The sequence below is a fragment of the Nycticebus coucang genome, chromosome 11 (genome assembly GCF_027406575.1).
Source record: "Nycticebus coucang isolate mNycCou1 chromosome 11, mNycCou1.pri, whole genome shotgun sequence".
Lineage (NCBI taxonomy): Eukaryota > Metazoa > Chordata > Mammalia > Primates > Lorisidae > Nycticebus > Nycticebus coucang.
The window spans coordinates 65,933,613-65,960,131 of record NC_069790.1 but is presented as its reverse complement, the minus strand read 5'-3'; the positions used below and the strand labels follow the sequence as shown (position 1 = coordinate 65,960,131).

Genomic DNA, 26,519 nt, shown 5'->3' with positions numbered 1-26,519 from the left:
TGAAGCCCAAGATTGTATTTACTTGTTAAAATTTCAGGTGGAATACATTTTTTAGTGTTTCACTGCTGATAGCTCTTAGCCTTCACTTTTCTCTGTTCGCCTTCTGCCCAAATCTAGACAAGCTAATAAGAAAGGCCAAGCCTCCCTTCTTTGGGGTTGGTGGGAAGTTCATACCCTGAAAACCTTTGCCCCTGTGTGGGAGCCTTTCCTGATTTCCATGTCTTAACTACAATAAAAACTACTCCAGTCTCCTCACCCTGCCCTTTTAAATCTGCTTGAGAATCATTCTGCTCTCCCTAGACAGCCCCATTTTGGGATCATTAAACCTTTTTGTACTTCCTTTGTGTTTGTATGTGTGTCTGTGATCATAAGTCCAAATTTCTGAACCAAACTTTGAGAAATATTCAGCCTGCTGTTTTAGGGTGGCCACAGGTGATTCTTATGCTGCTTATCTGGGATGATGCTATGAGAGTCACCTTTTTAAAGAGTGGCATATTTTAATAAGAACGATCATTCTATTTAAAATGATGTTAAGAACACCAGCCTGAGCAAGAGTGAGACCTCATCTCTACCAAAAATAGAAAAATTATCTGAGTGAGCACCTGTAGTCCCACCTACTCAGGAGACTGAAGCAGGAGGATTGCTTGAGTGCATCAGTTGGAGGTTTCTGTGAGGGTAGAGTGAGACTCTGTGTTAAAATTAAATGTAAGTAATAAAATATAAAATATAAAAATGTTAAGACATCAAATAAGATGGGCAGAAATTTGGCTATTCACCTTGGCAATAACACTTGTTATCTTTATAAGAGACATTTTAGTTGAGTGGAATATATCATGGTATTGACACAGCGAATGTAAATAATTCTTTCAAGAATTGAAGGAGAGAAGTAGAGGGAGATTTGTGATTATAAATTTAAAGCGAGACTAGGTAGTACCAGAACCAAGTATTGATTATCAGGTTAACATTGCAATGGTCAAATCAAACCTTCTGGGTTCAAATCTTAGTTCTGCCACTTATTAGGTACACGTCCTTGGACAAATTACTTGATTAGTTAAAAGTCTCTCTGGCTCTTGTAAGATTGGCTTAGCATGAGAACGTATCAGCATTTAAAGGTTTAAATACTAGTGTATGAGTATGAAATAACTTATTGCTCTACCATTGGTAGATAATTAATGTTATTTCTTAGATAGGTACTAGGCCTAGAGCAGGCCTGCCTAAGTCTGATCACATAAGTGGGTGGCCCAATGACTATATCGAATAAACATTGGGTTCCTGAAAATTTGGGATTCAATCCAGAAAGAACAAGAAGAAAAAGAAGAGGAGGAGGAGGAGGAAGAAGCTCACATTTTTGATTTTTGAAACACTCTCATCCCTGTTCTTATGATTGCTTTGGTTTTGTGCCATTAGAAGGAGATTGTATAATGAAAAAATAGCCAGACATCTGGGGCAGTTTAATCAATGTTTTGTTGAAAATCTTTTTCTAGTCAAGTCTCTGATGAGTATTAATTGTAACGAAAATATTTTCAGACTTTGGATAATAATTAGGAAAACATTTGTAGTCTTTCCCAAAACTTCATTATTAACTTATCTTTCCTTCTTGGTATATCCAAATCACTGACCCACTAGTCAAACTATTACCTACTGCCACAGCCAGTTTCATTAGCATGTAATTTATGCAGTAGTCATAGAGAACCACTGCTGAGAAGGGCCCCATGCTTTGTTTAATGTTTAACTTCTATCATCTTAAAATTCTCTGGACTTGAATATTTTTCTCAAGTGAAGCCCAACAGAACATTAGAGCTTACATCTCAGCCTCGTTGAGAAGCAGTACACACACATGGCTTGGGTCCAGCAGCAGTCCCACACACGCTGGCTCTGCTTGAGGACCTCGTGGGAAGTATGAATGTGTGTGAGTTGGGGTGGCACGCAAGCAAATATGTTGAGACAGTTCAAGACACAATAGAGCCCCAAAGCGGGCTACAAAACCAGAACCTGAACCCAGATTGGAGGCAGCCATGGCTATAGACATAGCAAAGTGGCAGAGCAAAAGACAAAGGAGGAAGAAGATACTCTGCTTGAGGTGTCAGGACCTGTGGTGGAGGTTGGAAGAACCTGTCCTTAAGGCATTTACAACATCTGCAGAGATGCAACTCTCCAGTCTAAGTGCTGGGATACAAACCACTGAAAGTCAAGCAGTAAATGGTATCAGTAAATGATTGCAAGGCTGGACGCGGTGGCTCACTCCTATAATACCAGCACTCTGGGAGGCCGAGGCCAGTGGATTACTTAAGCTCAGAGTTCCAGACCAGCTTGTACAAGAGTGAGACCTCGTCGCTAAAAAGAGCTGGGCGTTGTGGTGGGTGCCTGTAGTCCCAGCTACTTGGGAGGCTGAGGCAAGAGAATCATTTGAGCACAAGAGTTTGCACTCTACCCAGTGCAACAGAGTGAGACTCTATCAAAAAAAAAAAAAAAGTACATTATTACACAATTAAAGCTTACATGGATATTACAATAAAGAATACTGGGGAGTTATTAGAACACTTCAAAGAATTTATAGTCTACAGTTTTGATAACTGATACCACATTGCAAAGCATATATCCACAGACTTGAAACAGAAATGACACTTATTATTAAATTATAGGAAAAAGGAGCATTATTTTCATGAGTTGTTTTAGATGACCTGAGGATTAACCAGGAAGATAATTTTAGATTAAATATAGTGATAGAACACACAAATGGGAATTTTGAAATATGTGCAAATTATGAGGGTGCTTTGTTTCTTATATGACCTCCATAGTTATAGGAACTGCCAAAGGAAACATTAAAATTCCATCACATAAATTTAGATTTAAATTAAAATCAGACTTACATTAAACTGACTTGTAAGAAGAGTTCAGTCTTTTTTAGAAAAAATTGTTCCATGGGAAGTATCGGGTCTAGATGCAATAAAAAATATATATCAAAGTAAATTATCAGATATTCTTCTAAGTGTCAAAGCTTATAGAACATTCTTACTAGTTCCAGAAACTGTTGCTTCAGAAGAAAGATCTTTCTTAAGATTGATTGCAAACTAGTACACCCTTTTTGGAAAGAAGTATGGATAAATCACAAGGAACTAATATCAATCTTTCTTCCGATCTGCAACCCCATTACTAGGTATCTACCCAGATGAACAAAAATCATTTTACAATGAAGACATTTGCACCAGAATATGCAGTCCAATTTATAACTGCCAAGTCGTAGAAGCAGCCCAAATGCCCATCTACCCATGAATGGATTAACAAATTGTGGTAGATATATACCATGGAATACTCTATGCAGCCCTAAAAAGATGGAGACTTCATATCTTTTATGTTTACCTGGGTGGAGCTGGAACATATTCTTCTTAGTAAAGTATATCAAGAATGGAAGAAAAAGTATCCAATGTACTCAATACTATTATGAAAGCAATATATAATCACACATACATAATAAAACATAAAGAGGGGAGAGGAAAGAGACAAGAGGGGAGGGAGAAGGAATGGGGGAAGACATTTGGTAGGATCTCATCTAATGTGCACAATTCAAGGTATATTTCAAAACAACAAAGAGTAAATTATAAATGTCTTACCACAAAAAACAAGTGAGGTGATAGTTATGTTAATCAGTTTTATTTAAGCACTCCACATTGTGTATCAAATCATCACATTGTATCCCATAACGTATAAAGTTATGATTTAATAAAAAATTAAATTAAGAAAATGATCAAAACTATGTGAGATCTTACATTTACCTAGAACAAATGACATGACTTTCAGTTACATCAATTGTAAAAAAAGTTACTACAAATTAAAATTTTGCTGACCTAGAAAGTGAATTTTCAGAAAATTGAAAGAAAAAAATCCCATTATCAATCAATGTATTGCAATAAGAAAAAGTTTTGTTTTTATGGTATTACATATAACAATAACCATTTTTTCCAATGTGTAAACTAATATTGTTTCTTCTGTATCATCATCATACCTATTGTGTTTTATCAGTAATAAAATAAAGGAAAGGTGTAATTTTTGTGTCTTTAATAACAAGCATTAAGTGAAGTGTCCCACATTTTCATTTTGCACTGGGGAAGTGCAAATTATGTAGCTGACCTTACCTACTACTTAGAAATTATTGTAATTCTTTCTCTGGTTATCCCTTCACCCAATTAGAGTAAACTTTGAGATATAATGTTCAAAGTTCTGCCACTGAGAAAATTTTTCATCTTGTTCAGAGGTACCCACATACAGACTTTTATAAGAAATAAATCCAGTCTTGGAATCCAGTCTTAAGACTCCATGTTGTATACCATTGGTAACATATCCTGGAATGCCTAATTAATGCTAGATATTTAAAAGCTACCAGGATAATACTTCTGTAAGATATTCAGTAAATGATAAGCTGGAGCAGTCAGATGTAATGGTACAATTTTATTTCATTATTTGTACATTGTATGATTTTAGATAACTCAATTTTTCTTGGTCGCAGTTTACTGATTCATAAGATGATGAAATGGTTTCAATAGTTTCTGAGCCCCCTTCTGATTCTGAAATTTTATAACCAAATTTAAAAAGAATTTTAAAATATTTAATCACAATGATGATTGACTATCCAAACATGAATGCCATAACCAAACAAAAATTGAGAATTATAGTTTTGAAGTAAAATTAAAAATCATTAATTCATTTAATGAAAGGTGTCATGATTTATTCATTCCTGGACTACATCATAGAAACAGTACAGATCAGCTTCCTATAATTAAGTGATCTGGTTTTGCAGATCTGGGTGCACGTGTGGCTGAATAAAAATAATAGCAAAGTGTAAGTTGTAACATTGACAAAAACATAGTGTTTTTTTGACACTGAAGTTTGGCATTTATTGTTTAAAGCACAATTCCATTTTTTCTCTACTTTCGGATGTTTAATATGCTCTATAATTCAGAAGGCATAGTTCCAGACATCTAAATGGACTTTTACCTTAAATTTAGAAAAACTTTCTGAAATCCGGTATCATTATATTAAGTGAGTCATGCATTCAAGCAATATCCTGATTTATGCTTATAGTAACACAGAAAAATTCATGTATTGTACCAAAAATGAAACAACTGGTTATAAGAAAGAAGAAGTATGTTTCTTCTTATTTCCAAAATGTAACAGGCCATTCATTGAGTGGTTAATCAGCAATATGGTATAGTGCTGTTTGTTCTTAAGCCAATGAGCTTTGTCTGTGGTGAACAATCTTAAATAGCGCATTGTGTTTGCTTAACTAGTGCTGCGGAAATGAGAAGCCCTCCATAACTGATTACAGTGTTTCCAATACCTGTTTCTTTGTGGTAATTTTTGCAGTCTCTGGGCCTTTATATTCTGGCCTTACTCATTCCTTGTCCCCAGACACTTTGCTGATTTCCGAACCAAGTTCAGTATGTCCTTTATAACACAGTCTTATAAAACAGATGGGGAGATATCCAATTATCCAATACCCCAGCATAGATCTGAAACTTCTGAAGTCTTCTGGAACACTTGGCACAGTGCAGAGACTTTGAACAAATAGATGGATTTCAGATATGTCTCCCACTTTTTAATTTGACTTTATATAATGGCGGAAACCATGTGGATAAAATTAGGAAATTCAGAATATTAGATCAACAAAGTATTTCAGAATGGAAAGCGGTCTGTGTTGTAGAGTCTTCTTTTGGAGATGAAATTGGCCAGAAACCTTACTAAAATGAAAGGGGGAAGCTGAATTGTAGTCATTTTCTCCATTTTTATGGCCACACAATATTTTAAAAAGGGAAAAAAAGCTCTTCCATATTCTGTCAAAGGATAATTTACTAAATTGTTTGATAGAGATTAGTAACAAAATTAATACTTTACAGATAAATAAGACATCATTCAAAATGAATTTCCATCATTTATTTTTATCCTAGGGAAAAAAGCCTTTAGTTTACAGTCACTGTATCCAAATTATTTTTACTCGTACTTTATTTAAATTCTTAAAAAGTGTCATTAGCAATTTATTCTTAATGTTAAGTCATCTTCCTAAATAGACTCCAATTTAACAAGTATTAATAATTAAACACTGTGTTTGCCTATTTTACAATATAGTCAAGCAGAGTTATTAACATTTATCACGCTTTTATAGAAGGCGTATGCAAATGAAAATACTCCCATGAATATTGTTGCCTAGATTGTCAATCACAAAATAGCTAGTGAAACCAGCAGAATTCTATTACCATCGTCAATATCCACTTGCTGTAGATTGCAATCTGTGTCATTTCAAAAGCGGAATTCTGCATATTCAATTGCTATTTATATTCAGTTACTTATTTGGAGAAAGGGTTTTACAGAAGAAATTTTTAAATGAAGCCTTCAGAGTGGACTCTAATCCAAAATAACTGTTGTACTTATAAAAAACTATTTTGAAGACAGACATATAGACATACTTATAAAACAGTTAGTTTTGAGAAAGCCTTGTAAAGAAAAGCAGAGATTGAGGTGATGCTTCTATAAGCCAAGGAATGCCAAAGATTGCCAAAATATCTCTAAAGCTCAGGCAAGAAGCATGGGAAAGATTCCTCCTCCAGATCTCAGAGATCCAACTCTGCCAGGACTTGGTTTAGGACTTTAGCCTCCAAAACACTGACACAAAACATTTCTGCTCTTTATAATATTCAAGTCACTTTTGACTTCTGCAGTTACAAGAGGTGCTCAAGATGACTTGGAATCACCATTTGTTATCGGTACAGATTAAATAATACTATTGTCATACATTTTTTTCATTTCTTAAAATATGTATACTTTTGACACCTGTGTATGTGTGTATATATGTATATATTATCTATCTATCTACCTACCTATCCATCTATCTGTCTGTCTATCATCTGTCTATCTTTTCCTCTAAAATCCTTATAATCCCCTGAGATACCTATGAGGCTTCTAATATTTGGTCTTCATGGGCTCCTGAACAGCTTCAGGAGATGGGCTGGTCACTAGAAAGACCAAGCCATAATAATTACAAGCCTGGAACTTTAAGCCCTACCTCCAAATCCTCTAGGGATCTGGAGACCAGGTTAATAATCATGCCTACCACTGAAGTCTTTATAAAGGTCCCTAAGTTGTAGGAGTTAGAGAGCTTTTAGGTTGGTCACACACACACACATACTGGGAGGGTGACATACCCCAACTCCACAGGAATCGAATTTCTTGAGCTTGAGACTCTTCCAGATCCTGCCCTACATATCTGCTCATCTGTACCCTTTATAATAAACTTCATACTAAACCAGTAAATGTGTTTGAGTACTAACAGCAAATTATCAAACCCGAGGAGGGGGCTGTGGCTATCTTGACCAAAAGCATTGGCAATCTGGGGCCTCACTACCTGTGATTGACATCTCAAGTGGGAGGTAGCCCTGTGGATCCCTGAACCTAGGGGTTCTCACTAAATCAAGGTAGTTTCTACCATCATAGAATTGTGAGACACCTGCTTGGTATCTAGAGAGCTATAGAATCGGTTACTGTGGAAAAACTCCAACATTCGGTGTCAGAAGTGTTGAACACAGTGGAGAAAACTATTTTCTATACAATCATTTAACTATGTACCCGTCAGTTGTGTGTTTCTCTATTTTTTCTTACTTTCACCTCTACTGGTATTGATCTAATACTAATTTTTGTGTGTTTAACAATTTTTTTTTTTTAATTTTCATGACTGCTTTATACCAGATCCTGATTCTGGTTAACTGATCGCCCTAGCTAATTGGATCACTTCTCCTGTTTGCTCCACTTTTGCTTGTAAATTTGGCTAAGTGATTGAACTTGAAACATGTTCTGATTTAGAACTGCAGCAGAAGAAGGATGTGTAGAAAGAGATATGAAAAAGATGACAAGGATGGTAAATGGTCTGGAAACATTGTCAAATGAAGAACAGTTGTTGAATAAACTAGAAAAGAAATAAAATACTAGATGTTGGTCATAGTGCTCAAATATTTGAAAAATTGGCCTGTAAATGCTAAAGTAAACTTTTATGTCTTCCTAGAGATCAAGACAAATGCAATGGTTGAAAGATACAGACAGTGGAATTCGTTTCAATACAAAATTCTTGTCAAGACTTTATTAAATGCCTCTGATACCCTCAGCTGAGATTTCTGAAGCAGAGGAGCAGTTGTGACAACCTCCCACTTCTATTCCTTGGCATCTGGAAACCCTCTGTTACATCTGTCACTCCTACCTACCTCCAGATGTGATGTATCAGGCTTGGAAACCACAGAGAAACCCCTGGTCGTGATGTGAAAACAAAGTACTATCAGGCCCTTTGTCAGCCAGGGCTCAAGTGTGCCTCTCTGTGTCCTTCCTTCCTGAGGTCCCTTGTTTCCACGCCTCATGCAAACTTTTATCTCTTTTATCTCTTTATCTAGAAATTGTCATTCCCTCCTCTTCTTCTGTCAAGTGCCAAAGTGACTGAGCATTTGGTTCTAAAGCACAGTTGCTGTTCAAAGAACTCTGAAAATTTTTGAATTTCAAATGGCATCCTCTTTTTTATTTCAGGGGCTCACTGGACGGTCCATCCTCTAAGCATTTTCTGTAACCCCTCAGGTGGGCACAGCATCCGAATTCCTGGTCTTCATGAAAATGCTTTCTGGATGGGCTGTTGGATGATGCAATTCTGGGAAGCACAGAAACTGAACACCTTAATTAAATTCTCTGTCTCAATTCTCACTTTAGTATTTTTTTTCTATGGACAAATTCTTTCTTCATCCAGTTTCACGTGGGTATAACATGGAAATGCTTTGCCTCAAACTTCAACCTCAGTCCCCTCATTTCTTGCCCTTGACCTTCTCTGACATTACTATATGGAACAACCAGTGTATATTGTAGTTGGCATTTGCCAGCGCATATATAGGTCATTGGGGTTATTATTCTGGTAGGCAACCCTTGATGCTAAAACTCAATACAGCACAGTTTTTCCAAAAAAAAGTCACTCAGCTGCAGGTAGATGACTCCATATTTTTCCATCCTGGAGATACAAGTAATCCATTCTTATAATTGACACCAGCTTTGGACATAAGGTTTCTTAATTAAATTCTCTGTCTCAATTCTCACTTTAGTATTTTTTTTCTATGGACAAATTCTTTCTTCATCCAGTTTCACGTGGGTATAACATGGAAATGCTTTGCCTCAAACTTCAACCTCAGTCCCCTCATTTCTTGCCCTTGACCTTCTCTGACATTACTATATGGAACAACCAGTGTATATTGTAGTTGGCATTTGCCAGCACATATATAGGTCATTGGGGTTATTATTCTGGTAGGCAACCCTTGATGCTAAAACTCAATACAGCACAGTTTTTCCAAAAAAAAGTCACTCAGCTGCAGGTAGATGACTCCATATTTTTCCATCCTGGAGATACAAGTAATCCATTCTTATAATTGACACCAGCTTTGGACATAAGGTTTCTATTTCCTGTGTGCAGTGCATTTGCACGCATGATCATTTAAAAGTCTGCTTTATCAGTGTGATATGTTGCACAAAATGGCCTCATATTAAGGGTCCCATTTTATGTCAACAGAGTTGCAATAAGAGTCATAGAGTATGGCATCTGCTGGTCTGATGTGTACACTGTCATTCAGAAGTAACTGGTCTAGGAAAGGTGAAGTGGCTCATGCCTGTAAACCTAGCTTTTGGGGAGGCTGAGCAATAGGATTGCTTGAGGCCAGGAGTTCAAGGCCAACCTGAGCAACATATCAGGACATGCTCTCTACAAAGATAGAAAAATTATCTATATATGGTGGCGCATACCTGTAGTGTCTCAGCTGCTTGGGAAGCTGAGACAAAAGAATTGATTAAACTCAAAAATTTGAGGATGCAGTGAACTACGATGACAGTAATGCACTCTAGGCTTGGGCAACAGAGCAAGATCCTTTCTCAAAACAACAACAACAAACCCCTAAACTAAACTAATCTAATCTAATGACATGATGAAATCACCTGCTAAATTTTGAGTTTATTCTCTGGAATGTAAAATATATATCTATAAGGAGAGCGTCATCTCTCAAGGCTGCCTGGCATCTTTCTCCTCCAAGGCTTCCCTGCCCAGGCACTCAAGACACAAAAAGCTAGTGTGAGGAAATTGATATTTCATGAAGTAACATTTGAACATGGGAATTGGAACTGACAAATAATTATCCTTCCTTTTTCTTTCTGTCAAGTAAGTGTTCATGAGGTTTCTTATATAGTCCTAAGAAATCAAATACCTTGTTTCCATAGTATAAATAAATCTGATAACACTTGTGCTCCCCCCAGTCCTTTTCTCTCGCCCATCTCTCAATCCTGGTCCCTGAAATTATATTCTCTAACCATTCATATACAATCCTTTGTCTTAAGCACTGTTTTCTGAAAAACACAGGACAAGGAATATTTAAGATTCCTACCAGCGCTGGCTGTGCATCTATTTCTGTAATGGAAACTTTACTCCAGAGATGGGTAGCTCTTCTGTAATAGCCTAGCAGAAAGATCCCAGGCTCCCTTCTCTGAAAGGAGCTGTCACTATCACCTTTACTTTAAAAAGCTGGAAAGGTACATTAAGTAACCTCTTCTTAGTTTGTGGTTGCAGTTTTGTGAGAGCAGTTGTTTGAAAGACAAAATAAAGCTCCATAGAAAAGGCATGATTAACACAACAGAGCCAAGTTTAGGCATTAGCATTTGGAAATAAGAATATGCAATAGAAATATTTGGCAAAGCCTGTTGCCGTGGATTTATGTAGATGAAAATGGATAAGTTTTCTTTGTGGCCATGAAAACCACAATTTTATTATTATAACATAAATAACCTTAGGCAAAATGTCTTGGCAGTTGTATCTGACTTACTATGGAGAATCTAAAGACGTTTTGAATCCTTAAATAATTTTTTATTCTTTAATCAAATGTAAGAGCACAAGAACTTCTGCCACTTAATCTCTGACATGATTAAGCTTATTCTGCTTTGTGAGTGCTACCATGGGGGATGAGGATCATATTTGTAGATTTTGGCCCCACGTATACCTAATTGGTTTGCTGTCAGTTGAGGTTGAATTACTCTATTATACTCAGGTGAGAGCTGGGTTCTTGGGATTGTCACTTTTCACTACCATTTCCTTTTCCTTCTATTTTTCTACTTGCAGGGGTTAGAAAGCTAAAATAAAAAGAAAAAATTCCAAGAGTACTGTTGATTTTCTAGATGTAAAACAGGTTTTTCTGATTGATACGTTTCATAAAGGTTTGGAAGGTAAAACCTGTGGTTCTTGACTATTACTACAGGTGAGCGATTAGCAGTGCTCTGCTGTCCCTTCCCCAGATTCTTTTGAATAAGAGGTAATTACTGACTGATGGTGGCCGTTTCATGCCTTCAGCATAGCTCTAGTGGCAGCCTCAAAAGAGTTACAGTCACGGGGGTTCTATGTTGCATTATTCATGAAGATATTTATGGAGGTAAGTGCATTTCGGCAGCACACTGCCTCAGCATTTCTCATGACTTCCTAAGGGTTTAATTTCTTATCTCGTATCGCATCCTGTTTAAAACACCCAGGGTGGTTTCTGCTGTTTTCCAGGATCCCTAATAGATGCACCAAATTACAGAGTACTGGATCCCACAGCATAAATACAGTGGAATTTTATGTGATTAAAGGAGTGCCGTCACAGGGGTTAAGAATATATAGTGAAATCTATGTCCACATAAAATTATTTTCTTAGGCAAATGTCATTTGTCAAATATTTTAGCACAAATGAGAGGAGCAAGCCCCAAGATAAAACTCTTGGCATGTGTTTATTTTTGAAGGACTAGTCCAGTTAGATGGATTTGGTGACTTGCAAAGAGATGATACTAACCTACGTGTACACTGGGTTTTAAACCATGATCCCTACTGTAGACCACAAAAAATCAACACAATGTTCTTTATCAACAAAAAGACAAATTTCATCTGCCTTCAACTTTAAAATCAGATTTCAAAATACAAAATATACCACCACACACTAATGTGTTCACATTCTTAACTCCCATTCAATCATCTTCAAATACGAGCAATGATCTAAAGGAAAAGATGCATTTCCCAAGTTGAGGATTCATAGGTTTCAAAGATGAACTTTCATAGATTACAACTGCTAGAACACTAAGGCAACATCTTCTTATAGTCAATGATAGTGCATGCTAGATCCGATCAGTCCTTCATGATTCCATCGATACCCAGAGACTACAGTAAGTACATTAACAGATTGTAACTTCGGGAACAATACAGGGTGGGCATTAAGTTCATGTGCAATTTAAATAGTAAGCCAATTTAAATTGCACATGAACTTTATAGACTCTAGAAGGTTAGAGCTTAAATTACACTGGATTTCTGATATTCTGAATATTAGATCTCTGCTGACTTATGTTTTTAAAGAATTCTATAATAGGACCAAATCTGATGGCATTCTTATCTGAAACTCATTAAGTACAACATGTATGCAAGAACATTTTTAAATTGCCTATGTTTCAGTTTTTGATGAGTAGTAAAAAAATCAGACTCTGGGAATGCCTTTCCAATCATATTTTTCATTTTTCAGGGATATATAAATTATTTTCCATGTTCACTTGACAGCTCCCAATGGCATTGAAATGGTGGCTAATGCAACAAACTGGCCTCTTAATCTTTTGTGCTGTCACTATTACCACCATCTTTATTTAGTGGACTGTATTATCTATACATTTTATAATCTTCCTTCTTAAATAGTGATCTGCTGGTGTAGATGTTTATAAGGTAGAATAAATTCAATAGAGGTCATTAAAAGATGTTATTTTTTTCAATGAAATAAAATTGTTTTCAGACATCATGAAAATAGAATTACACCAATAGTGAACATTAAACCATTAATTGTAGTTAACACAGAGTGAATTAAGACTAACATGAAAATGGGCACTTCATTTTCTTTAGAAGCAGGAAAAACAAAAGACTATCAAAAATAGAAATATAATGATCAAAGTGGCCGTAGTTGACATTTTGAGAAAGGTATTTCTGCTGCTTACTAGTTTCTAAATATGACAACTTCCATGCATGTTTAAGAGTTTGAAAAAAAACATGCATAAGTTTTCAACTCACCAATTGTTTAGCATGATGCTTCTTTTAACGCAGCATTTTCACTGGTGACCTCTTTAACCTAAAAGTATTGAGAAACAATTAAAATAAATATTTGTACTTCATTAGAATTTGTAATAATGTTCCTGTCAGGCTGCTTCAATGCCTACCAGGGAGGGATGGAAATGAATAAATTCCGCAAATATTTCTCTTCCATTGGCTTGAAACAGTCCTTTGAGATGGAATTGAACTTTGTCGTGGTTGCTTTTGTATGACAGAGGTGACCTATTCTTACAATGGGGTGAATGATGAATGCATTAATGTCTGGAAGACAGACACTGGGGATTTTAACAGAGCTAGCGTCCAGGTGATGGAGTGTTCTCTCTGCCTCCCTCATAACTCCCCGCAACACACACATGCTTCTATGAAAGCATCTACCTTTGCTGAATTCATGTGGTAATTATTTGCCAGAAATTCCCTTTACTTCAGGGGACAGAAGAGACAATAACAACAACAACAACAAAAAATTGGCAAGAAAGTACAAATGCCATTTATCCCTTTATCTGCTGCTCTTTGTAGACATTCATGGAATAATATGATCAAACAAATGCTTTGTCTTCCATGCCAAAATTTCTTCAAGAGAATATTTCCTTGGGCATATGGCTTTGACTTTTCCTGTCAACCACCTCTCTTCTCCCACGGTCTTTCCTTCTTTATTTCTTTTTTAGAACTGATGTATTACATGATTCACAAGGGAATCAAGCCAAATTTTAGAGCTCTATGCTACTAATCATTTCATAAAATTAATTGACTCTTTCTGATCTTTTTTCCTCATCACTACTTAACCCTTTGTAAGCCACCTTCTACTGCTCCCTAACCTCTAAAATATTTCTTTCTTCAAAGTCAACATTGTCTTTCCAAAGGCCAATAAGAGATATTTTGTCTGTGCTCAACATTGCCACTCACTTTTCTTAAATTCTGTCTCTGGTTTTAGTTAATATGACATTATGTATTCCAGCTCTTTCCCTGCTTTTTTCTCCCTTGTCTTTCCCATCTCCATTTTTTTCTCTGTCTTATTGTCTGTGATATTTTCCGCAATTCCTAAATACAGGTATTCCCCCAAAATGTGTATTTTTCTTTGTCTCTATACTTTTTATCAGATGCTTCTGTGATTTCACCCATAAAATTTTTTGAATAATTTTATAATGATATAACTAGGTTAACCATTTCTCTCCAGGCCTAACACATGCATTTAAAAATACATATAATAATTCCACCTCAATGGTCTATAGGCATCTCAAACCCAGTATTTTCCAAGCCAAATTCAACATTTTCACTTCTTCTCTTAGGTAGGATTCTAAGATAGCAGCAATGTCCTCACCCCACTATCTACAAGTCCTACACTCTCTGGACTGTGACTATTTGATGAATTTCACTCCTTGACTGAGTTGTATTTTATGATGTACTATGTATTTGACATTAAGAAAGGAAGATTATCTACATAGGCCTGCCCTAACCTAATAGCACTGGAACTTTAAAATTTAGGTCTAGAGGTCAGAGACAGAGACAGTCAGGGATTTGAAGCATGAGAGGAATTTGGCACAAGGGAGATAGTCTGCATCTCTGAACATAGATGGAACAACGTGACAAGGAATGAAAGCAACCTTTAAATGCTAACAGTGTTCCCTAACAGCTAGCAAGATAATGGGGACAACTCAGTAATTATAAGAAATTGACTTCTGCCAGCAAGCTGGTGGAGCTTGAAGTAGATTTTTCCCTGGAGTCTCCAGATAAGAACTCAGTCCAGCAGACATCTTGATTTCAACTTTATGATAGCTTAAACAGAAAAATCAGCCATGCTGTGCCTAAATTCTGGACCTATGGAATGGAAGAGAGAGAGAGAGAGAGAGAGACAGAGAGAGAGAGAGAGAGAGAGAGAAAAGAAAGAAGGAAGGGAGAAGAAGGGAAAAGTAAAGAAAAAAATGGCTCCCCATTACCTAGTAAACATCAAATACTTTAGCCAGAATTTTTATGGTAGACCCCTACAATGGTATGGCAGTAGAAAGTATTTTACACAATGTAGTAATACATTTTAAAAGGATATTTAAAAGTACTTTCTGCTGCTGGATGTATTATTAAGGGTATAGCAACCAGGTGTGAATCCCACTTTTTTTTTTTGTATTATTAAGGGTATAGCAACCAGGTGTGAATCCCACTTTTTTTTTTTTAATGTGTGTGCACATGCACATGTGCAGGTGCTACACAGGCTAGTTATTTCATCTTTCTGTGTTTCAGGTCTTTATCTATAAAATGAGACTATTTCAGGTGAACTAATATATCAAGTACTTAAAATAGTGCCTCATCCATAAAGTGCCTTTTAAGAAAGTGTAAGTTATATTTCCTCTACCTAATTTTTGACTTAATTAATTGCAATAAATGTATCTGTATGAGACTCTAAATCACTTATCCTAGTGCCTTAGAGCATGCACTCAGTTCCAAATTGTTGAATGAATAATGGTGGGTCAGGCACTTTTTGTACCAGACATAGCCACTCTCCCTTCCTTGTCAACAATACAGAACAGTCCTTGTTCTGCTGTTTGTGTGTTTCAAGAGAGATCAGGTGTAATTCAATTCTCAGTTGAGCTTTCTCGTAGATCATAATCAATGGTTGGAATTCCATGCTTGTGGTTAGACACTGATTTAGAAGTAAATGTGAGTCACATTTTGGCTAAGGGAATATTAGGAGGTCTCTGGGGTGGGAATGGGACATGGCACTTTCAGAGAGTTTTCTTTGCTTTTAAAAAGGATATTTAAAAGGGGACTATGTACTTTCTGCTCCTGGATGTTGCTATCTGGAATACTTAGAGCCTCTGCAGCCATCTAGAAACAATGGGTAAAATTAGCTGAAGGTCTTAAGTTAGCATGCCGAAGATGACATAGCAAAAAGACCAAAGGAACCTGGTCCTGTAAAGCTGATACTGTACAAACTTGACTCATTCTTATTAAAAAAAAATAAATAGCCTTAATTCTAAGCCATTTACGGTTAGATTTTCCATTTCTTTGGAATGGAACACTCCACTTGGCACATTGTTATGTCTAAAACTCTTACTAGCAACAGGGTTCAGTAACGCTCACTTTTTTGTTACAAAATGTTCTCTAACTTTGTTCTCTAAGTTCATAATTTGAAATTTTCAATAAACTATTCTGAGCAAGTGCAATTTTCTCCCTCTCCCCTTCCTGTCAAATCAGATGTTCTTTGTCTTTTATAGTTGACTTGGAGTTAGTTATAGAAACATAGTATTTCAACAAAACAAATTATAAAAAATAAAAAATATAAAAATTATAAAAATAATATAAAATATAGTGCTCACTTTGGCAGCGCATAGACCAAAATTAGAATGATACATAGAAGATTAACATGACCCTGTGCAAGGATGACACACAAATTCATGAAGTTTTCCATATTTTTCAATACTGCTGATGGGACTGCAAACTAATACAGCCTTTTTGGAAAGAAGCATGGAGAATCCTCAAACATCTAAAAGTAGACTTTCCATTTGACTCTGCAATCCCATTACTAGGTATATATCCAGAAGAACAAAAATAATTTTACCACAAAGACATTTGCACTAGAATGTTTATTGAGGCTCAATTCATAATGATCGAGTCATGGAAGCAACCTAAATGCCCATGAACCCATGAATGGATCAACAAACTGTGGTATACGTATACCATGGAATATTATTCAGCCATTTAAAAATATGGAGACTATGTCTTTTACATTTACCTGGATGGAATTGAAATACATTCTTCTTAGTAAAGTATCACAAGAATGGAAAAGTAAATATCCAATGTACTCCATACTAATATGAAATCAATATATAAACAAGTACATGCTCATATAAACCAGGGGTCCTCAAACTTTTTAAACAGGGGGCCAGTTCACTGTCCCTCAGACCGTTGTAGGGCCAGACTATAGTTTTTTAAAAAAACTATGAACAAATTCCTATGCACATTGCACATATCTTATTTTAAAGTAAAGAAACAAAACAGGAACAAATATAATCATACTACCTCATGTGGCCCACGGGCCACAGTTTGAGGACCCCTGATATAAACAATAAAAAAGTAGTATAGTCCAGTTTGGAGTTAGAGGGAAAAGGGAGTGGGGAGGGCTTTTGGCAGAAATCGGGAGGGCATGAGGCAGGATCTCACCTAACGTACACATTGTGAGGGTGTATAACACACCCCCTGAGCGAGGGGCTTTTCTACAAACGTAACTTTACCCTGGAAGTGAGAACAATGTAACCTAAGAATTGCACTCTCATATTAATTTTAAAAAATTAAAAAAACTCAAAAATAGAAAAAATATAGGGTGGTGCCTGTGGCTCAAAGGAGTAGATCGCAAGCCCCATATGCCGTAGGTGGTGGGTTCAAACCCAGCCCCTGCTAAAAACTGCAGAAAAAAAATAAAAAATATATGTATATATATATATATAATCATCCTTGGACATTAATTATCCTGGGAAATGATTTACTCCTTTAGACTACTCAAAAATAGAGCAGAATATGTAATATATGGCTTCGTATTCTCAATAAATAAATGCATTTTTCTAAATTGTGTGTATATTGCTCACACACACTGTCAGGGCTGTGGCTCCGTGTGCCTGTTCTACCCACTCTCCACCTGTGAATGACTCCTACTGATTTATTCAATTTGTCATCACAACACCAACTGTTCTCGAGCAATGCCTGGCTTACCGATTACTCTGAATGTGCTAGTATATTGCTTAAAAACATTGAAATACGGCTTTTGCCATAGAGATTCACTTATTTCAAAACAGCGATTTTAATCTTACAAAGCTGTTAACTTAGCATGGAGGGAAATATTATCCCAAATGGCATAGCAAGAGGCAGGCTTAGAAATAGAAACATAAGACATCCCACATGGATGACTTTGTTTCTTATGGTTCATCTTACACAGCTTAAAAATCATGTGAAAAATGAAATAATTACACTATCTGTAAGTTTGAAGTAACTCGTATCTCTCAGGGATGAATTTCCCTCTTCCTCTGAATTCCATATACTACTCAATATAGGTGATTATCTGAACTTTTTCTTGTGTCCTTAATTAAGGTTTCTACTTTTAGATACTTATTTAAAGATTAATAAGCTTAAGAAATTTGAAATTTTAACAATGCTAAATTTTGATGCAAGATAAATCATAGTTTAGGCACACTCATGATCACCAATAACACAATTATAGGTGATACTTTCAGTGTCTAAAGTTGTGAATCCTAAGTCAAATTTCACAATAACAAAAAAAAGATACTTAAAAAGCATAATGGTCTAGGTGCTGTGGCCCACACCTATAATCCTAGCACTCTGGGAGGGCAAGGCAGGCAGAATCTTTAAGCTCAGAAGTTTGAGACCTGCCTGAGCAACAGGGAGATCCCATCTTTACCAAAAAATAAATAAATAAATAAATAAATAAAAAATAGGTGCCTCTTATGGTGGACACCAGTAGTCCCAGCTACTTGGGAGGCTGAGGCAAGAGGATCTCTTGAGCCCAAGAGTTTGAGGTAGCTGTGAGCTATGACAACATGGCACTGTAACAAAGGAGACAGAGGGGGATACTAACTAAACAATAATAAATAGTGGGGGGTCACAGGGTATGATACACTTTTTGGGGATGGGACACAACAATAAGAGGGACTTTACCTAACAAATGCAATTAGTGTAATCTGGTTCTTTGTACCCTCAATGTATCCCCAGCAATAAAAAAACCAATCAATCAATAAAACTTTAAAAACTATATGTGAAAATGGCAGACCAATGAAACCATGTTTGTAATTAATATATTTTATTTAACATTTGACACAGTCTAACTTTAAATTATCTACCTTCATTAGATTTTAAAGTAAAACTGTAACTAAAGGCAGCACTGATACTACCCTTTGTCTTCTGAAAATCTGTTTCATGTTAGCAGGTTGTGCATAAATAACACAGCCAGGGAATTATGTGTGTCAAGTGGACACATTCATTAAACACATGTAGGACATACTTTGCTCACCAACTTGCTAACCACCCCTGGGGTTCAATTTCAGGTCACAAAAGGAGTTCCTTGGGTTTTCTGTAAAGTATATGGTGTCAATTACTTTTCATAGACTTTATTTCCCTGATAGAAAGGGTGCTGACTTTTAACTAGAAAGAGAAGGAAATTAAGTTAGTAATTACAAACAAAATGTGCAATCTGAAGTTAAACGACATAAATAAATGGGAAAAATGTAAATGAAGGGTGCATGAAAAAAATTAAAACCCTATCAAATCCAAAATCATTATTTTAGTCTTTTTATTTATCTCAGTGACATTTTAGCTTCTATAACAGCAAGTCAGATCTTCTGGACTACGTGTGTGAAAAACAATACAACATCGTGATTGATGCTTATTTGGTGCAATAAACACATCTGATTGTCAGTATGGAAACGTGCATGACAGTAAAATCTCTGTTAATTAGAACCAAATTAATTGGTATGTCTAACAAATAAAACTTCTAACATTTCCTTTTCCAAGTAACAAAAACCAATACAATTAAATTTAACTTAATCAGTGATATGCTAAAGAAGTTGAGGATAGTGAGAATGCTTTTAAAAAAAAGAAAAAGGGCAGTGCCAGTGGCTCAAAGCAGTAGGGTACCAGCCTCATATACTGGAGGTGGTGGGTTCAAACCCAGCCCTGGCCAAAAACTGCAAAAAAAAAAAAGAAAAGAAAAGAAAAGAAAATGAATCTTCAAAAAATAATATCTGTCATTGGTGAGAAGTCATCTTTGTCTCCCTTCAGCCAAGTTTAGTTTCCTTTCTTTGTGCTTCCATTGTTCAAGTTGATAGATTTAAACAATTTAGAATTATAGCATTAAGTTTTTAAGAAAAGATAAATTGTATATTGGGTACAACTGTTATTACTAATATGAACAGATGATTTTCCAGCATTCAAAAATAAAAAGTTTAAGGCATTTTACACATAGGAAAATAAGATATGATAGTACATTTTTTTTATTTCTCTACATTTCTTTTTCTCTCATTAAACTGAACTCTACGAGATCAGGAACCATGTCTGAAGCGTAATTGATTCTCAGATATTAACCTACCGAATAAAAATGTTATAAAATACGTTTATTATGTTAGTTATAATAATGTATGTAATGGTACTAACTTGAAAAATGATAAAGGAAAAGGTGAAAATTCATCTTAAGAATAAAGATATGTGAGCCATAGCAATGGCTATGTGGCTCATTGGAGCCATAGCAATGAATGAATAATAAAAATTAATAACATTGTCAATTAAAATATTGTTATAGTAAATATCAAAATACTAAAACTAGAGGATAAAATATTATTAGGAATCATGCTGAGAACAAAATATGTTCTCTGCTTTCGAACATAACTAAAGATAGAAGTATTTTATACTTGACCATCTTATTTCATAGGCAGGGTAGGTTTTGTCATAACGATGATATACCAATGAGTTTTTCTCCCTAAGCCAACAACACATAAGAATTATTAACCCATTTTTCTTTTTGCTGTATGTCTTTGCCAAGATAATCTTCATGCAAAATTCAGTGATTTTCAGGGAGTTCCCCACTTTGTCAACTCTGTAGTGAATGAGACAGGTAATAAATTAACTCTGAAAACACAGGGAGGAAGTGTGATTTCAGAGAATGTGAGTGGCTTCAGGAGTTTAGGGGATGCAGATTAGAGATTTAACTTGAGCAGTGATGCTTTTCTGAGCGTAATACTACAACAACTTCATTTCCTCCTTTTTTAGTCAAAAGTAGCCATATACTTCTGCTGTCATTCTAGCCGATTTTAACAGGTTTTCATGTATATCCATATCATCCATCACGTGACCATTTATATCACTGAGTGTATCACAACTCACATAAGAAAAAGTCAGAGGAGCGTCTGATGTCTACTCTGCAATATTTTCTGTTCATATTACATTTACTTGAATTTTAAAAATGAAATGAAATTTGTTAATCGACTCAAAAAACCTATTGTCTCATTTCCATATGGAATTAGATGCTAACGAGATATAATGAAGTACAGTTACAAGTTTCACAAACAGTGGTGGCAAGAGTAACTTTCTAGTAGTTTTCTTTTTTTAGTGCTTTCTTGAGATTGATTATTAACAAAGTAGGAAATTTACAACAAAGAATTTTGGCATTTACTCATTGCTTTCATATAAACATAAATGAATATAATTTTTAATAAGTTGTTTAAGATGGTTGTTGGCTTTGTATGAACAAAAAGTAATAGAAAGCTCATTGCTTGGTTTTAATTTCATTGTCTCCATGAAATCACATCCTGATTCTAGTAAATCAAATTGGAATCTATCATAATTTGGGAACATGTAAGTACTTTAATATGAAGTTGGTAAGAGTAATACAACATTTAACTGTTACCAGGTACTTAAAAGATATAAACTGAGGTATTATTTTTTATTTGATGATGAAAAACAAAATATCAAATTTCATAGTTTAGACTACAATTTTCCATGAAATGATCACCTGTAGTATATTTATGAGAAAAGACATAAGGTTCTCTGTTATTTAGACCTGTTAAGAAGCTAAAATTGCATTTTTGTTTCTTATATATTTTCATCGTTTCCCTCGCTGATATGGAAAACACTACAGGCAAATTTTGCAAATGACATAACTGTCTATTACATGTTGGTGTTACAATACTGAGTCATGTTTATTCATGAGTTCTGCTATGGTAGGTGGTATACAAAGTAATGGATACTGTTTAAATTATTTCTGTCCAAATGACTACATCAATTCAAGAATCTACTCAGCTGACAACTTAATTTACTTCTTTTGGTTCAATACATTCACTTCTTTTACTAATGTCTCTTGGTTTCCTTTTTAATGCCTTGAAATAATGTTCAAAATAGCCTATTTTAACCATTTCTAATTATATTTTTCTGGAATAGATCATTGATAATGGTAACAAATTAAGAACATGTAAAAGGATATGTCATAGAAATTAAGTTTTCTTTTATATTTAGTAATAAATACAGAATTTCCATTCCCAGATGCAATTGTTATTGGATTAGTATACTTACTTCCAGAAATATGCATATAAACTTCTTTCTTATGTTATATATGTCTATAGTATATGCAACTATTTTATTACATAGTTATATTATCTTCTTTTTTATTTTGATTAATATAGTAATATTTTATATGTTTTACTGTTTTATCTGTAAAAAAGAAGTCCATGGTTATATTCATTATTTTTACAATTTTGTTTTATATATTTTTTATTTGTTATTTTATGGCATTTTATCACTGCTTTATTTTCTTGTTTTAGAGTAATTTTTACCTTAGTTGCTTGTTTATGCATTAATTTGTATTTAAATGAACACAAATGAAATTACTAGTCTCTTTCTCTAGAAACTGACTCAGGTTCTAAATTTTCCTTGCCTGAATATAAACCTTAAATTTTATTTCCACTTTAAAATAAAACTTTAAGAGGGAAAGTTTATTTTATCCACCCAAGTAATATATTAATTATTGTCAATTTTTCTTTTTTATATTAACTTTAATATTATACATATTTAAACTATATTGCTTGTACTATTTATACTTTTTATAATTAGGTTTTATATTGATTTCTTTAAATAATACACAAGCACATAGAAAGAAGAGTGTTTTTCCTGTATCTAGAGTAAGCTTCAAAATGTGGACATCATTAGCTAAATAAATTACATGAGTCTTATTAACTCTATTATTGGATTTATGAGCTTTTATCTCTTGTTATCTTATAGAATGGTAAAGGTACTTTAGAATTTACGAATACATACGCGAACTGTATGTTTATCCTGCATATTGAGTTTGTCATTGTTTCTTGGGCTCTGTATATATTTTGCTTTGTAATCCACATAACTGTTTTCGTTTGAATAAGTGATATGAAGGGATATTTCATTATAGCTCTGTTTCACTTCTTTCTGTTGCCTAGATGTTTTTAATGTAATGCATTTGTTTCATTTTATACCACCATTTAAGAGGTTTCTACTTTATTTTGTCTTGATTTTTATATCTAAAAAGTTATGTAATGTATTTAGTCAACCATTTAGACAGTGTCTATTGATTCTCCACGGAGTGTAAGAATGGAATAATGTATTTCTATTTTTTAACTTTTCTTCTCTATCCTTATTCTATCCACTTTTACTTATTTATATCGTTTCTATCGCAGTTAATTTTGCAGTATCTTTACATTTCTGGTAGAGTTTACAAACAATAATTAATTCATATATCTGCTATTCTAATAGCTTTAACTAACTTTTACATTTGTAAAGTGGGGAAATGACTTATCTAGCAGATTTCTCTTCTCCTCTCCCTGACATCTATTTTTGTGTCTTTCCCAAAGTTTTGCAGTTTATGATATTTTATCATAATTTGTGAACCTAAGCTCAGTATCCAACTTGTTCATAATCATACATTCCTCTTGCCATCATCTCAAGGTTGCCCGAAGTTCAGTGTCAAATAATGCATTAAGTAAAAGCTTATGAGCCAAATACAATCTCTATAGTTATTGCAAGTTCAAAAATATTGGGGGTTTATCTGTATATTTGTATGACGTATTGGTTGTGTAAAAAGTCCTTGATGCATAATTTCTTTCAGGACACTGCAAACATTGTTCCACTTGGTGGCGCCTGTGGCTCAAAGGGGTAGGGCGCTGACCCCATATGCCGGAGGTGGTGGGTTCAAACCCAGCCCCAGCCAAAAAAAAAATGCAAAAAAAAAGAAAGTCCCTAGATACAATACTGAAACCATTTTTATTTCTCTTCTAGTGAGAGTTTAACTAGGCACTTCCTTACTTTGAGGCACTTTGTATCTCTTTTCCCCCCTTGGTACAGAACGTATCTCAACACTTACTATGGTAAAATCTCTTTCATTTAGACAAGGTTCCTCAAATCATATATATATATATATATTTTTTTTTTTAATGGGGCCAGCGCCCTACTCCTTTGTGCCACAGACACCACCCCCTCAAATCTTATTTTAACAACATTTTTCCTTTTATGTTATTATATTTTGGTGATCTTCATTATGGAATGCCATTTACGTTTTGAAATCTCTTTTATTATATATACATATCTTTACTTTGGAATATAGATGGTATTTTATCTTTTGTTTGAATTCAGCTAATATGTATTTATCATCTAAAACACATGAGGCACCATGCCACGATAAGAATTTAAAGACAAACAAAAGCACAATATCTGATCTCTGTGAATGTTAAAAAATATTTTGCTAATAATTCCTTGTCTAATGTTCTTTTTAAATGAGATATAACTTACATGCATCAAAGTGCCTTTATCTTAAATATGAATTGTAATACAGCTCTACCTATATTTTCACCTGTGAAACCACCCTCCAGTGAGGATGCAGAATATTTCCAATATCACAGAAGCCTCCCCTTTCCCTCAAACAGTATCATTCACAAGCAACTACTGTTCTCTTGTCTGTCAATTTGCTCTTAAAATGTCATTTATCCTACTTGAGAATCTCTGCACATCTTTGGTATATATTTGATGTTGATATATATTATTTTTGGAGAATTTCCAATCATCCAGTTTTTAGTTTTTATTTTACAGCAATTTCTTTTATATTTTTAATTTTTTTCTTTTATAAATTGTATAATATTAGGAGGTACACATGTCATATGTATGTCTTTTGTTTTTTTACAGAATGAGTCAATGTTATCATTGGGTCCTTCAGCATGCCCTTCACCCAGATGGTGTGGAATCATCTACTGAATGGGTGTGAAATTACCCATCCCCTCCTAATGCTCCCTCCAGCTTGATCTTCATTGAGATTTACTTCCACGTGTGTACTTAAGTGTTGATCAATTAATTCTGACTTGGTATTGAGTACATGTGTTTGCTTCTCCATTCTTGTCATCATGATGTTTCACTTAGAGGAATGGTTTTCAATTGCATTCGGGTTGTCACAAAAGATGCTAGATTGCCATTTTTTAATCACTCAGTAGTACTCGATGGTACACACACACAACATTTTATCAATCCACTCATGTATTGGTGGGCACTTGGGTCTTTGTGATTGTGAACTGTGCTGCTATAAACATTTACGTGCAGGTGTCCTTATTATAAAATGACTTGTATCCTTTGGTTATATACGTAAGAGTGGGATTGCCAGATCGAATGGTAGGTCTACTTTAAGTTCTTTCATGTATCTCCAGACAATTTTCCATAGAGGATGACTAGTCTGCAGTGCCACCAACAGTGTATAAGAGTTCTTTTCTTGCTATATGCACACAAGCATCTGTTGTTTTGAGACTTTTTAATAGTCATTCTGATTGAAGTTAAATGATGTCACATTGTAGTTTTGATTAGCATTTTTCTAAATGATTAAAGACATTGACCATTTTTTCATGAGCTTATTGGCCAGTTCTTTATGAACTGTTAACCAGAATCTATAAAGAACTGAGGCAAATCAGCAAGCAGCAACAAAGCAACTCCATTCAAAAGTGGGCAACAGACATAAACAGAAACATTTCAAATATTTTTAAATATTTTAAATTTACAGTAACATATTATCAGGTACATGATTGTTTTGAAGTATATGTAAATTGTGGAATGATTAAATCCACTAAATTAACAAATACATTACCTTATATAGTTAACATTTTTGTGATGAGAGCACATAATATCCTGTCTGTTTACATTTTCAAAAATATATCCTCTTTAAACATAATCTCCTTGCTGTACAATCGATTTCTTGACATTTATTCCTCCCATTTGGTCATTCAATCTTTAAATATCTCTTCTTCCATTTTGTTTCTCCCCTCCTTCTACAATTCCAATTGCACACATGTTACACAGTTTGATATTGTTTTTCAAGGTCTTGATTCTTCTTTACTTTTTAAAACATTTTGTGTTTCATACTGTGAAATTATTATTAACTAATGTTTAAGGTCACTGTTTCTTTCCTTGACTATTTTAAGTGTGCTGATGAGTCTGTAAAAGATATCTTCAGCTCTTAATGGGTGTATCATTTTCTAATGCAGATAATTTCTAAGTTTTGATGACTTGATTTACATTTTTTATTCACAGTTTGTTTGACTTTATACTGGTGCAAAGGTGATACACATCCATTAAAAACATACTTAAAATTCTAGACTTTGATCTTCCCCAGCTAGCAATATGCAATAGAACCTTTTCTCTTGATGCTGAGCTGCAACAGTGAGCAGTCAGCCTGGAGGTCACAGCAGTAAACAACTGATACCTGATACCACGGTCATGAACTGTGGATGCTAACCCATCCATAGGTTTGTGTTTTGTTTTGTTTTGTTTTGTTTTTCAGGTTCATTGAGGGTACAAAGAATTAAGTTACACT

General features: G+C 34.7%; 1 long non-coding RNA gene and 1 other non-coding gene across 2 annotated transcripts in view; both read left to right on the top strand.

Moving 5' to 3' along the window:
• Positions 1-8,713, top strand: part of LOC128560013 (uncharacterized) — a 57,979-nt gene extending 49,266 nt beyond the window's left edge. The window contains exon 3 of the long non-coding RNA XR_008372861.1: positions 8,050-8,713. This is a non-coding gene — a long non-coding RNA (uncharacterized LOC128560013). The remainder of the gene's footprint in view (positions 1-8,049) is intronic.
• Positions 8,714-16,459: 7,746 nt separating this feature from the next.
• On the top strand, positions 16,460-16,565 carry LOC128560546 (U6 spliceosomal RNA). Its single transcript, XR_008373042.1, has one exon. It is a non-coding gene; the product is annotated as a U6 spliceosomal RNA (small nuclear RNA).
• Positions 16,566-26,519: the final 9,954 nt, after the last annotated feature.